Source organism: Capsicum annuum, chromosome 1 (genome assembly GCF_002878395.1).
Source record: "Capsicum annuum cultivar UCD-10X-F1 chromosome 1, UCD10Xv1.1, whole genome shotgun sequence".
Taxonomy (NCBI): Eukaryota; Viridiplantae; Streptophyta; class Magnoliopsida; order Solanales; family Solanaceae; genus Capsicum; species Capsicum annuum.
The window spans coordinates 130,067,023-130,082,997 of record NC_061111.1 but is presented as its reverse complement, the minus strand read 5'-3'; positions in this window follow the sequence as shown (position 1 = coordinate 130,082,997).

The window sequence follows — 15,975 nt, the reverse complement described above, 5'->3', positions numbered from 1 at the left end:
AAAGAAATATTGTGCTCTCATATTCTAAAATAATTTTTTTATTTGCCTGTTTTCTTTTTGAAACTTTTTCCTTAATAGTTGTCTCTTTTATTTTCTTTAAAATAGGTGAAATAAAATGGGAGGGACATAGATGAAATATAATAGGGAAATTATCAACTCTTCTATTTTATTTTGCCTATTTTTTTTATTTTTTTAAAAATAGCTGGTAGTCATTATAGAGAAAGTTTCAAAAATGCAATAAAAAGGTTAATTTAAATAGAAACTAAAAGATGGACCTTACGTAGGAAAAAATTAGGAAGAAAAGATTTTTGTTGTTATTTTTATGAACAAGATAACATGTTATTAAATTAAATATATAATTTATTTATTATCTAAATTATGATTAGAAATTTATTTTAGAATAATTAAATCTTACTCATTCAATTTGAATTATGTTATATGTCATCAATCAAGATAGCAACTTGAAAAAAATGGAAAGAATGAAAATGGAGAGGAGTCAAATCCGAAAAGTAAAGATGAGTGGATGAAGCACTTAATTATGTAACCTTATACTATACATGTCGCGGGAAGTTAAAATTAAAAATTTTTAAAAAAACATTCTAAATTTTTTAAAAAAAGTAAGACAAATAAACTTTTAAAAAGGGAATAAATTTTTTCAGAAGACCTATTTAATAGGTCTATAAGAGTTTTTTTGTCAAAACATATTTTCATTTTTTCAATATTTTCTTAATTACTATTTATTTTAATTCAATATATTCGAATTGTTGGGACACAACATAATCATTTAAAAAAAATTCAAGGATATTGATCAAAGGATAACTTTTCAATATTATACTTTAGATTCTTTCCTAGAAAATGTAAAATAGTTAAAAAAAATTATTAAAATAAAAGATAAATATAAAAAAATAATTAGGTACTCTTAAACTTTGAAAAAATTCCTTATTTTGGATTAAGGTGAATATTATTTTTCCTCCCCCAACTTTATCTAAAAAATCAAACTCTTCCCTCAGCTTTGAACAATAATCATATTCTTTCTTTTATCCTAATTGAATTTTAAAATACCTATTGTACTCTAACATCGTCAATTTTTTTTTAAATCCTTAAAATCATCATATTTTTATTCTTTTTAAAATTCATATAAAAATATGAACATTATCTTCTGGGCAAACAAAGTTTATTAAATCAAGAGAATTGTATTATATTTTTTTATGCTTATTATTAAGTAACCACATAAAGTTGCAATGTAGTCAAATTTAAAGTTTCAAAATATCATTAATAAGGTTAATTCAGTAAAATACGTTTCTAAATAAACAAATTCTTAAGGATTGTGTCATGTCAACAAAAGCCAAGTAATATGAAACGCATGTAGTAAGAGAGCGGTGAAAAATAAAAATATATATGCACGTGTATGTACATATATAAGGACACACTTAGAGGTGGCTTGGTTGAGAACAAATTATTTTGAAATTAGTTATTTCGAAATAAATTGTACCAACATGTATAAGTGATAACTTATTCCATCACTGTGGTATAATAGGTGGGATAAATAATTTTGAGACTAACTAATACCTCTAACCAGACGCAGGATAACATGATCATGAATTTATCCTCAAATTTTTATAGTTACACCTCACACCAAATGACTCTTTAATACATACAATATTGAAACAACGATCTTAAGAAATAACATTAAATTTTGTGACAAATTTATGAAAAATATATTTTACTTATAATGTAAATAAACTTAAATAAAATGTTAAATACCTAAGTTAAAAAATATATATCACATATAATATGGAGAAATATTATACAAACATAGAATTAACATTACAACGACAAAATGAACACTACATAAGATAAATGGAGGAGTATGATTATTATTCAATGTTGAGGAGATACGCGCGCATGTGCGGGGGGGGGGGGGGTGATTTTTAAAGCAAAGTTGGGGGTGAAAATAATTTTCACCCTTTTCGATTATGATGAAAATCTCAGCTAGAAGGGGTATCTCACTAATTAACACGGTAAGAATAGATCAATCTAAAATTAAAGTATAAATAACATAAATACCAACCTTTTTAGAAGTAATTACACTCTCTCCCACTTTTTAATTACTTTACTCTCTCTCTCTATTAATATACATAACATAGCCAACATATACATAGTATTTTGTGTATATATTGAGGTTTTTGTAATATGTTTAGGGAGTTGAAAGTTTTTGTAATATTGAAAAGATAAGTTGTGTATTTATGTAATTTTTAAAAAGTTAAACGCTCAAATATTTGAAAAAAAAAATTTTCTTTTGGCTACAAAATTATGCCCAAAATTGACCACAATGGTAAAAAGACCCCTTTCATCCTAAATTTGAAATTTTATCATTACTTGTTTATTACTATTTTCTAATACATTAAAATTATTCTAATACATGAGAATGAATAATTTATATATTTTATTTTAAATTATTTAATTTCTTAATTCTTAATTGACAATTACATAATTAAATAATTATCAAATATAATGATATGTAATTAACAAAACAAAAATTAATTAATAAAAATTTATTTATTTGTTGTTAGTTATACTTTTTCTTATGTTTGAAGTAGTCTAATACTAGTTCAACTTTTAATTATGTATAGTTTATACTTTGCACATTTTTTGAGAAATTTAATAAATTATTTTATCACGCTAGTTTGATTTCATGATTTTTTTTAATGAATATGAAAACTATTGTATGAATATAGAGTTTTAATAATAATATGTTTTTGCATGCTTAAAATATTGTTACTTTACATTTTTCTATAGATAGACATATTAACAAAATAAGTCAGAGTTAAATGTGAAAATTTATTTTACCAAATAATTTAATCACAATATTTTTTTTCGGTAACATTCGTAGAAATAGATGTGACTACAATTTATTTACAAATTTCACATGGTCCATGACTCTAAGAATTTAAACTTATTGCTATGAAAGTTTATTATTTTGTACAAAAAATATACTTATAGTTAGTGATTTTATCCCTGACAAATAATTTGTATCTATCTTCATATAATTAGTGAGAATTTGTAAAATTTTCTTTAGATTGAGTATATTAATTAATAAAATAATTAAATATAATAATTTACTTATTCAAATTGTATTTGAAGCTTACAAATAAGATCATGTAAATTTGAATTGCGCCGAATAATAAAAACCTCTAATCAAATGATAATTCTTTAAACACTTGATTAGGATATAGCTTGAGTGAAACATATTTAAATTTTGTTTCTTTATAATTAGTTCATCAAATTTAATATAATCATTTATTTTTTAAAATTATATTTGAAACTTACAAGCTATAAAATTGAATCGCATCATTAGCAACACTAATTATACTGGATCAATAAAGATATTTTTTTTTCGATGAAACAAGTCTAAAGTAAAATTAAAATGTTATAATTAGTTAATAAAAAATAACTAAATTTAATCTTTTATTTATTTATATATAAATTATTGTACAAATACATTTATATGATAATTATGTTCAATTATTAGTCCTTGACTCAACTAATTATAAATACATTTGTAATGATTATTAATTAATTTAATTTAACAGTAAATCATACAAGCATTGTTTCGATAAATGAGGTTCAAAATTTTCAATAAAATAACAATTGCCAAAACACTTGATCAAGATGAAGCTTGAGTGGGACGTGATAAAATTTTGTTTATATTCGTTATAAATAGAAATTTGAAAGTAATTATAATATAATTACTTATTTATTTTAATTATATCTCAAATTTACTAGTAAGGCCTATTAAGATTGAATCAAATCAAATTACATTATAACCACTTATTTATCTAAACTATATTCTAAATGTACTAGTAAAATTCGGCATGATCAAACCAAATCAAATGATTAACACATCTAATTATCTTTGATCGGTGTTGTTTGATTTTATAATATATATTGTCCAATATAGACATGATATAATATATCACTCTCAAATGTGATCTTTTTTAGTTTTTAGTATTGATACTATAAATTTTCAGTCATGGTAAAAAATTATTATTAGCCACAAAATTCTACCTAAAACCATTTCGCTATAACAAATAGTTATGAAACTTGAAACAAAAATTTAACAATTGTCACAATTTTTTTAGAACTTGAAACAAATATACTTATTTAGTTATAATATTTTGCTTGAGGTAATTCATTGTATCTAAAAAGTTAGTATTATTACAGTAATTTTATTATGTCAGAGACATATCAAGTTATATTTATGCGAGAGTATTCTTTTAATGACAAAAGGATAAGAGTAAATTTCACATGCCAAGCAATTAATATTCATGTATATAATTTTCTCTACCACTTTTACTCTTCCTATGTCTTCTTTTTTAAATTATTATGAAACTGAACCAATATTTTTCATGAGTAATTAATTCTAATTTTTATTTTCATAATTTTTTAAAAAATAATTGAGATGTATGAAAATTGTGAAACTATGCTAGTTAACTTGATCAAAGTTGAACGATTTTTAAGTGACAAAAAATTAAGAAAAAATTTACTTTTATGTTATAATTTTTTTGACTTGAATGACTTTTCAGTAAAATAAATTGAAATAATAACAATAGTAAAAATTGAACAATAAATTTTATAATTGAATGAAGTTTACATAATAATTAAAAATATATATTACAAATTCAATATTCACACCATGCACAAATTTAATATTCAGCCAACAATGTGATGCCATTGAACATTCACACCATGAACTGGTTTCTTTTTGGACTTTTTAACTCCTCCCTTTCCAAATTTAAAATTCTCTATTACTCCCTCCGTTTTATTTTAATTGACCCTTATTGACTTGGCACATTCCTTAATAAATTATTTAATAAAGACTTATTCATCAATTATGTTATATGCATGAAAAAACTCGTATGAAAGATTTGTCATAAATTACTTTTCTTAATTATTTTTTGTTATTAATATGACTTTTAATTAAGCAATTTCATTAACTATTATGTTTAAGTAAATCTCATATATTTAAATAAATTTCTAATAACCTGAAATATTATTTCAATAACAATATTCAAAACTTAAAATACTTTAGACATGATAGAGAAATTACATTACAGAGGTCATAAAAATTATATAGTTCATAAGTGTAGACCTTAGTTAAATACAATTCAAAAGAGATGCAATGTTGTAATTTGTGGTGTACTCCAATTTGATAACTTGCGAAAAATTACTTATATTTGTTATTAATATGACCTTTAATTGAGTATTTTTTATTGATTATTATATTTAAATAATTTTTTTAAATGTAAAATATTTAAATAATGACAGTCAAAATTCAAAACACTTTAAATATAGTTGATACATTAAAAAATATTTAAAATCATATAATTCACAAGCACTGACCATAGTTATCATCCATCTAAGCGAGTGACATATTAATGTTGCAGTTTTATGCCTCTAAGTTACGTTGATGTAATAACTTGTGAATCGTTACTTATATTTGTTATTAATATGACCTTTAATTAAGTAATTTTATTAATTGTGTAAAATAAATTTATTCTACTATCTTAGATAATTTTCTATATAATTTGAAAATATTTCAACAGCCAAAATTCAAAATACTTTAGACATGATAGATATCGATATATTATAAAAATCACAGAATTCACATAGTTCATAAGTATCGACCGAGTTAATAACAATACAAGAGAGTTACATATTAATGTTATAGTCTTGCACACTTAATATTACGCCGATTTGATAACTTGAAAATAATTACTTATATTTCTCTTCTATTAGTTATAATGTTTAAATAAACTCAAACTACACATTTACATAGTTTTTTAATATAGTTTAAACATATTTCAAGAACGTTAGTCAAAACTCAAAGTGCTTTGACATGCATGATAGATGTGGACACTGATAGAAATCATAAATTTTACTAAATTGTGTAATTTTAAGTGATTAGTATATTTTTAATTATAAAAAAATATTTATTTATACTATTACTAAACTTGAAGTTTAACTGTGTCCTTCAGTACTATATTAAATGAATAATGTTTAAAAATGTAAGATCCTAATTATGTATAAATTAAAAATGATGTGATTTAAAATAGTATCCAAAATAAAGTATATCTATTTTTGAATATTTACTGATAATTAGATATTGAGTTATTTATATTCTTTTTAAAAATCCTCTTGCCTAGTAATGTCGAAAGAACTGAAATTTTTTAGCCTTAGTTAAGATGGTGATATATATATATATATATATATATATATATATATATATATATATATATAAGAGGGAGTTTGAGTGCTGAAGAAGGCACGAGATCGACATGTCTGCTTTAGCTGCTTTAAATGTGATTTTACTATATCACCCCTAATTAATTATTATAAGTCATTTATGTATTAGAAAATTAATAATATTTAATAAAAGCATAAAATAGATATTTATGACATGTCTACTTCAGTTGCTTCAATTGTAATTTTATTATATCACCCCTAATTAAATATTATAAGTCATTTACATATTAAAAAATTAATAATATTTAATTAAAAAATAGAATAGACATTTATGACATATCTGTTTCAGCTGCTTCAACTATCATTTTACTGTATCTCCCTTAGTTATTTACTTTAAGTCATTTAAGTATTAAAAAATTAATAATATTTAATAAAAAGGATAAAATAGACATAAAATAAAAATTAACTTTTGATATATTAAATTAAGTTGATGACTTATATGAGACCCTCTTAATTTTTTTCACAGCTATTTTTTTAAAGTAATTTTGATAGAGGGAGTTCACCAGCTGAAGTAGGCAACAAGACGACATGCTTATTTCAATTGCTTCAATCGTAATTTTATCGTATCACTCTTAATTAATTATTAAAAGTCACTTACGTATTAAAAAATAATAGTATTTAATACAAACAAGTAAAATAAATATTTTTGACATGTTTGTTTCAGTTACTTCAACCGTAATTTTACTATATGAGGTACACTTAAATTTTTTTCACAAGTATTTTTATAGTAATTTTGCTATATTACTTCTAATTAGTTATTATAAGTCACTTAAAACATGCGTGAGTCGCTGTTTTCATCGTGATTTTACTATATCATCCTTAATTAATTATTATGGTCATCTAAGCATTGAAAAATTAATAATAATTCATAAAAAAGGTAAATAGACACAAAATGATATGTCAACATAAAAATATTGGTTCACTATCGAAATTATATTAATGCAAATAAATTGGGATGGGACAGAGGAAGACATAAAATACATATATTATTTGAAAATGAGATAAAAAATATTATAAATCACAATAATTAAGAACTTAATATAAAAATATATATGAAAACTATAAAAATTGACTGTCGAAATTTTATTTGCGGCACATAAATTGAGATGGAGAGAATATTTATATATTATTGAAAAATTATGTCAAAAACATTGTAAATCACATAATTAACAACTTATTTTTTTCTAAATACAAATATTTGGCTGATTCTAGAAATTATATCAACAGTACTTAAATTGAATGAGAAGAAAAAATATTATAAATCAGAATAATTAAAAACTTAAATTATTTTTATAATTGATTATCTACATTTTATTTATGCTAAATTGAGATAAAAAGAATATATTGGACCTGTGCTAACACGAGCCATATACACACATAATATTCTTGTTTGGAACTATATAATATAAAAAAATTAATGCGTTTTTCTAGGTATAGTTATAAACGTCTCATTGTCGGTTAATTTCATTTAAAATATCTAATCTCAAAAATTATATAAAATTTTTTCTTGAAAACCATTTATTGTATGTATAGGACACTAGTCATTGATAATCTGGATATGATTTTATTTACTCGGTTATATTTAAAAAAAATTCAATTATAAATTTTTAAATCCATGCTTAATTGCTATTCTAATTTGTATTGCTAAGTAATTAAGTACAATTTTAAGTAAGCAAAATGTTTTTATAGTTATTATTAACGTGAAGTTTAATTGTTTCTTTCAATATGAGAGTTATTTTAAGCGAAAAAATAATTTTTTATAGGTACTCTTCGTATGTTCTTTAACATAACTGGGTGGAGGATTTTTGTATGTATTCAGAACATAATTTGTATCATATAGTAATATGAAATTACAAAAGTGTTTTTTACTAAGAGCAGACTTTTTTAATCAACTAAACTATAATTTTTAAAAACTAAATTGTGTAAAAAAAATATAAATTAAAGAATGGATTGTCAAAGATTTTTCATTCGTCTCAATACAAAATATAAAAGAGATACACCAAAAGATTTTTTATTTTTCTTAACTGCCAAAGAAATTTTATTTTGGTAATTCAAGGAGTTCGGGAAATCGGAAAAGGCTAGTTTTAATTTGAAGGGAAAAGTTTTGAGGAAACAATGCAAAATTTAATGCAAGGATATTGTGGACTTTTTATTATTTGTGGTCAAATTTGGGCCAAATTATTGTGGCCATAATCTATATACTCTCTCCGTCCCAAATTATTCGTCCCAAATTTTTTAATTTAATTTCTCATTTTACTTGTCTTTTTCTATTAATCAAGAAGAGACAAATTTTTTTTCTTTATGTTTACCCTTTGCATTAATTACTTTTTCTTCAAATTAAAATGTAAATATCATTTAATAAAGGTATTATGATAAACTAGACACGTTATTTAATTATTTTTCTTAATCAATATATCATCTCAATTTGGGACGAAGAGAGTAATTCCTATAAGGAAAAGTGTATTCAAACAATTAATATGATGGTTACTCCTAATGTTGGGTTCTATTTTGAACTTAATCATCAAGATAATCATAATATCGTGTGGATCAGTGATGCTTCCCATGTGAATGCATTCATGCATATCATCTTTTGATGACGTGCTAATTGGTATTCCTAACAAACTTCCGTAATGCATGTTTTATTTAGCGAAATCTCAATATCACATAATGCAGTTTGGACAACATTTTGAAGTTACAGTTTCCTCCCTTTTTGTAAATTACTACAACTTTTACTCTATACGTTCATTTTTACTTGTTCAGTATGTCCCTACATCTCATACTTTCTTCATTCATTTTTAGTTGATTTCCTTATTTTTCGTGAGTCAATTTAATTAAATTTCAAAACTAAATTAAATTAATTTTTTTTTTCGAATTAAAATTTTTATATTTAAAAACTACATAAAAAATATTATAAATTATAATTTTTCTTTTTTCAATTTGTTCAAAAAATACATCTTAAAATATTAATGAAAATTTGTATCGTTTGACTCTAAAAAAAAAGAAGCAATTAAAAAGGAACAAAGAAAGTATTACTTATTCACATTGCTATATCTAATTGTTCCAAATTATTTGTCAATTTACAAACCAAAATATAATTGATTAATTTTTTTCTTATTTTGGTCTTAAAATTAATTTCTCTTAAAGTATAAATATTGTAAAGTTCCAAAAGAGTTTCTCCGTTGTTAGTTTTGGTAATGATGAATAAGACAAATAAAAAGAATGCATTAAAAAGAGTTTAAGCATAAATTAGTAAACATTCTTTTTATTTATGAATTATTTAGGGTATGTAAAGGAAAGAGTAGATAAGTAATAGACTCGACACATCCTTAAGGAGCAAAAAATAGATTGAGAATTTTACTGTATTACTCTTTAAATATAATAGATTCAATGTTTTGAAAAATAACTATAGTTAATAATAGATTAGAAATTTTGGCTAAAATTTGATTGGACCAGGTCTCCATTGTTGTACACTGTGCACCTGCACAGTAATTATACAACAGGAAAAAACTGTGCAGAATGCAACAATATACAATGTCCTTCAGCAAAGCATATACCAAACCTGGTCCCGGAGTATTTCGTAGTCATCATCAAAACATAGAACAAAAATTTCCTCCTTTTTTATGATGACAAACTATATTCTATAAAGAGCTCTCAAATTCTCCCTTACTTCAGCATATCCACAAGAATTCAAGTTTCATTTCAAATTCCCCTATCAATAACTCATTTTATGATTCTTACATTAGAGATCAGGTTCTCACTAATACCTGCCTATAGTGAAATCATTTCCCTTATTTTGGGATCATAAAAAAGTAAAAATAGTAAATCAAGTTGATCAATTAGCACAAATAAATTAATTCATGGGTATTGAGACAATACTAACATGAATGAACAATTATAAAAGAGATATAAATGATAGACACAAATAAAGGTTCCACTCATATTATGATCACGATAGGTACCATACAATACAATTTCTGAAAAAACATAAAGAACTAATCCTGATCAGCCACAGGAACAACAAAAGAAATGACTTAAGGAGATGGCATAACAAAGAGGGGGGAGGGGGGCTTAAGAGGGTGGATATTTGCGGGCAAGAGATCTCAGAAGCATCTCTATTTTTACACCCTTAGTAGAGTGAGTTTTTAGAAGCTACTTGATGAGGTCTTTAATTTCTGCATTCAACTCTTTAACCTCTCCTGTTAAAGTAGTAACCTGTTCCCTCAATTCTTCATTTTCAGCCTTCAGTTCCTCTGAGGCACCAGGTCCTTCTAAATACAATTGATAATTCCTTATCTTGAGGTGTGTAATCTCTGCTTCCTTTGTAGCCAGTGCTATTCTCATTTTATCCACCTCCATGCTTAACTTTTCTGGGGCAACAATTAATTCTGACACTTGAGACATGGTCCTCACCAGTCCCTCAATACACTCATTTTCAATTAGTGTGTTCAGAGTGAACATTTGCTTTACAGTTTTAGGTGTATCCTTCTTATAAGAAACCTTAAAATGACTGAACACTCTGTTCAGAAAGTACCAATATGATATTCCTTGCTTTCCCTCTTTAACATGCACAATCTTGTACATGTGTTCAACATTAAGGATGTCATACTAACAAATTCAAACTTGCTTAAAAATTCCATCATAAAAAAATCAACTTCAGAGGCTGCAGTTCTCTTTTCTGATCTAGGCAATACCACCTTATTCACAAACTCAAATACTAACTGAAATTCACTCTCCAAGAATTTCTTTCTCACACATCCAGTAGAAGTCCTTCCCACCTTGAAGGCATTTTGCATGAATTCTACTATTGGTTGTTGATTTTTTATTGATGACTCCAATGATGAAAATATACAGAATCTTTCCTAGAGTCTCCTCATCCAGCTTTACTTTCTTCCCTTGGACTAGAGAAGACAAACTCAACCCATACTCTGCAAACTTCAAGGGGTAAAAGAATTCCTTTACTTTTTTCTCAAACATAAAAGGAACTGGTTCCTCAAAGAGATACAACCAACCCTGATGTCTCACATACTCCACTAGTTTTATCATTCCAGGCTGTTCATATAATCTAAAATCAAATACCCGTTAAGAAGGGATTTTTTTGACATTTCAAAATCTCATTTCTTTCTTCTCTTGACAAGGCTTGTGCTTCTTTTTGTACTTTTCTTCTTTTGGAGCCACTTTCAGATTCTTCTCCTGACAAGTTATCTTTTGAGGGACCAGGTACCTCAGGCACTTTCCTTTCCACAATAATAAATTTCTTTGGACTGATAGATTTTATTTTTTCTTGAGAGGACCTGGTTCTCCTTTCTTCTTGAACTTTCTTTTTTCCTCATCCCTGTTGTTGTAGCAATATCAACATCAATGTCCCCCTCTCTTTATCTCACATCGATTACCTCCACATGTTCTTTATCTACCACAATTTTTTTTCCAGCCTTCTACTCTTAATTGTGGCCAACTTGTTTACTTTTATGGCACCTCCCAATAACATCTTTTCCATACTTATAGTAGTGTAGGTCTTAACCACTTTAACAGGTTCATCAATTTTCTCCTTGCCTCTATTTTCTTTTTGCCTCTGCTTATTCCATCTCATAGGTACATCATTATCCCCTTTTCTCTATAGAAGGTTACATAATAATATCATCTTGATTAGTGGTTGCAGGGGTTGTACCAAAAGTAAATAGATTTTCTTCCATATCTACAATACTCTGTATTTGAGAATTATCCAACTGAGTTAAGCTTTCAATCACCCAATCTTCTTTGGCTAAGATATTAATAAAGGGGTTCGACTTTTTGACTGAAATATCCTCTTCGAACAATTGAGCAACAATAGGATTGGATTCAGATAGAGTAGGGGAACCTGGTTCTTTGGGATTATTAGAGGGGATGTTTATTTTTTGGGGTTTCTGAGGGGGTAAAATCTATTGGAAGTTCAGTCTATATGGGTGAACCAAATGCCTTACTAGTGTCAATAACAATGGCCCTTTTTGGGTTTGATTCTATAATTTCAGAGACTTCTATCATGGTGGATTCTATTACGGATATGGGTGATGAAAGAGGAATGAAGAAAGGATTTTTTGTAGAGGGTGTGGGGAAGTAAGTGGTTTCGACTCTTTGATGGGCTTGAAGAAAAGACTTTGTCAAATATTTTGATTTTTAGGGAAGGAAATTTGAAGGCAAGAAAAAGAATTTAAAGAAGATGAAGATAGTTGTTGAAATGAAGAAAGAGTGTTTAATACGAATTTAGAATTAAATAAGAGAGTAAAAAGGATTTAATTTGGTTTTAAAGAGAGAAAGAGGTATAACGTTTGGACTTAAAGGTCAAGAGAGGTGTCTGGTCCCAATTGGTGTACTCTTTCACATTTAAGCAATTTGATAGCTTTCAGACAAGCGAGAAAGACATGCAGCTTTTCAAAACAATTATTTTATGCAATTTTTAAGAAAGACAATCATGATACTAACCTGTGGGAAGCGATCAAGCCCCCCTTACTTGAAATAATTTCCTTTACTTAATGCCTATCTCATCATCTCTTCTTAAGGATTTGCTCACCATGCATGTAAACCTACAATGGTATGATACCGAGTTAGACCAATTCGCACAGTTTGAAACAAGGATACCTGCCCCCTAATCATAGACAAAAATTTAAGGAATTTGATCTACTGAGGTAGGTTAGTTCATCTTGATTAGACCCAGTCTTAGCCTATTTTCACAAATTGCTCCCTGTGGAAAGCCTTTGTGAAGATATCAACCACTTGATCTCCAGTCTTACAAAACTTCATAGAACTAGCTTCTTTTTCAACACCGTCCCTTAAGAAATGATGCCTCACATTAATGTGGTTTGTCCTTTTGTGATGCACAAAGTTCTTTGCCATATTTAAAGCACTTGGATTATCACAGATTAGTGGAATAGTGTCAGTAACAATTCCAAAATCCTTCAGCTACTGCTTTATCCAAAGTAATTGAGCATGACATGAAGCTGCAACTATATATTCAACTTCTACTATAGATAAAGCAACTGAATTTTACTTTTTAGAACTCTGTGAGATGAGAAATGAACCAAGGAAATTTGTCATTCCAGAGATACTTTTTATATCCACCAAAGTCAACATCAACATACCCAATTAAATCAAAATTGTCTCTAAAAGGATAGAATAGGACCAGGTCCCCTATTCCTTTTAGATATCTGAAAATTCTTTTGGTAGCTTTTAAGTGGGACACCTTTGGACAAGCCTAAAATCTAGCACACATACCCACATTGAACATAATATTAGGTCTGCTATTAGTAAGATATAGTAAAGGTTTAATAATCTCTCTATACATGTTCTTATTTACCGAATGACCAGGTTCATTAATATCCATCTTGGAGCTAATTCCAATGTGGGTATCAATAGGCTTGGCATTGCCCATGTTAAATTTCTTTAGTAATTCCTTGATGTATTTTTCTTGAGAAATCATGGTTCCCTGAGAAGTTACCTTGATCTTCAGCCCAAGAAATAAGCTTAACTCACCCATCTGCTCATCTCAAATTCACTTCCCATCAGTTTAGCAAATTCTTGACAAAGGGACTTAGAAGTTACTCTAAAAATATTGTCATCAATATATATTTGCCTAATCAACAAGTTGTTTCCTCTAGACTTCAAAAGTAGGGTGTTGTCAAATTTTCCTCTCTAAACCATTTTTCAGAAGAAACTTTGACAGTCTTTCATGCTACACTCTAGGAGCTTGTTGACAGTCTTTCATGCCACACTCTAGGAGTTTGTTTCAACCCATAAAGAGCTTTATCCAATTTCAGCACATGATGTGGAAGATCAATATATTCAAAACCTGGAGGTTGCATGACATAAACTTCTTTTTTCAGATTCCCATTTAAAAAGGCACTTTTCACATCCATTTGAAAATGCTTGAAACCCATATAAGCAGTAAAATCAATAAGAATTCTGATTGCTTCCATCCTTACAATAGAAACAAAAGTCTCATCATAGTCAATTTCTTCTTCTTGAGTATATCCTTGTACAACAAGCCTTGCTTTATTTTTAATGATAATTCTATGCTTATCTTGTTTGTTTCTGTACACCCATTTTGTCCCAATAATAGTTCTATTAGCAGGTCTGTGGACCAGGTGCCAGACTTTGCTTCTTTAAAATCGATGAAGTTCTTTCTACGTAAAGTTTATCTAATCAGTATCTTTGAAGGCCTCCTTCACATTTTTAGGTTCAATTTGGGATATGAAAGTTGAAAATACCATAAAGTTCCTTGTTTATGCCCTTGTTGGCATTCTAATTCAAATGAAGAAATCAGATTCTCAAAGGGGTAAGATGACTTATGCTTCCAATTTGATCTTATTAGAGTTGATTGAGCTCTGCTGGGACCAAGTTCTTAAGAGTTTTGATCCTGAATTCCTTCTTGGGACTCATCAAGGACAAGATCCTGCAGTTGAAGCTCTGGTTCTTCTCCTCATTCTTTTTTTAGTAGCTACATCATCTTGAATATTTTGACCTTTAGACTCAGGCTCTGATGAACCATCCTTTTGAATAGAATTAGTTCCTCCATATTCGTGTCACTTTCTGCAGTGTTCTTTACGTTTCCTATTTTATCAAAAGATGACATACATACTTTCCTCCGCATACAAGGTCTTTTTATTATAGATACTATAAGTTTTACTAGTTGAGGAGTATCCTACAAGTACAACTTTACCACTATTGGAATAAAATTTTCCCAACTCATCATTACTATTATTCAGAAAAACACACTTGCAACCAAAAGATCCGAAATAATCAAGTTTGGGACTTTTGTTGAATATCAGTTCATAAGGAGTCTTTTGGAGTATAGAGCTGATCAGACATCTATTAGTAACATAACAATCAGTGTTCACAACTTTAGTCTAAAACTTTTAGAAAGACCACCATCAATCAACATGGTTCTAGCAATATCAATCAAAGTCCTATTCTTCCTTTCAACTATACCATTTTGTTGAGGAGTTCTTGGAGCTAAAAAGTTATGACTAATTTCATTTTTAGCATAAAATTCTTCAACTTTAGCATTCTCAAATTCAGTTCTATGACCAGACTTGATTTCTGCTATTTTGATATTTAGCTTCACATGAATTTATTTAGAAAGATTACCAAGAATTTATAAGTTTCATCCTTAGTTCTCAGGAACATAGTCTAAGTGAATCTAGAGTAGTTATCTACAATAACAAAAACATACTTCTTTCTTCCTCTACTTTGAACCTTTGCAAATCTACATAAGTCCATGTTCAATAATTCAAGAGGTCTAGATGTACTTACTTGTTTCTTCTGCTTGAATGAATACCTAGTTTATTTTCCTCTAACACAAGCATCACATATCCCAGAGTCTGAAAACTGCAACTTTGGAATTCCATGAACCAGGTCCTGGAAAATCAACTTGTTAAGTAGAGAAGAACTTACATGGCCCAATCTTCTTTTCCAAAGATTTGTATTCTCACTTTGAGCACTCAAACAAGCCATATATATAGTTTTGCATCTTTAGGCTCTGAGGATAACATTCCCAACTTTTAAACTAGTTACAGTACACTAATCAGATAAGAACTTTACTTTATTTACTTTATCACAAATTTGGGACATACTTAGTAAGCTGTAATTTAAACCACTCATAGATATTTCAAGACTTTCCAATATACCTAACACCAAGAA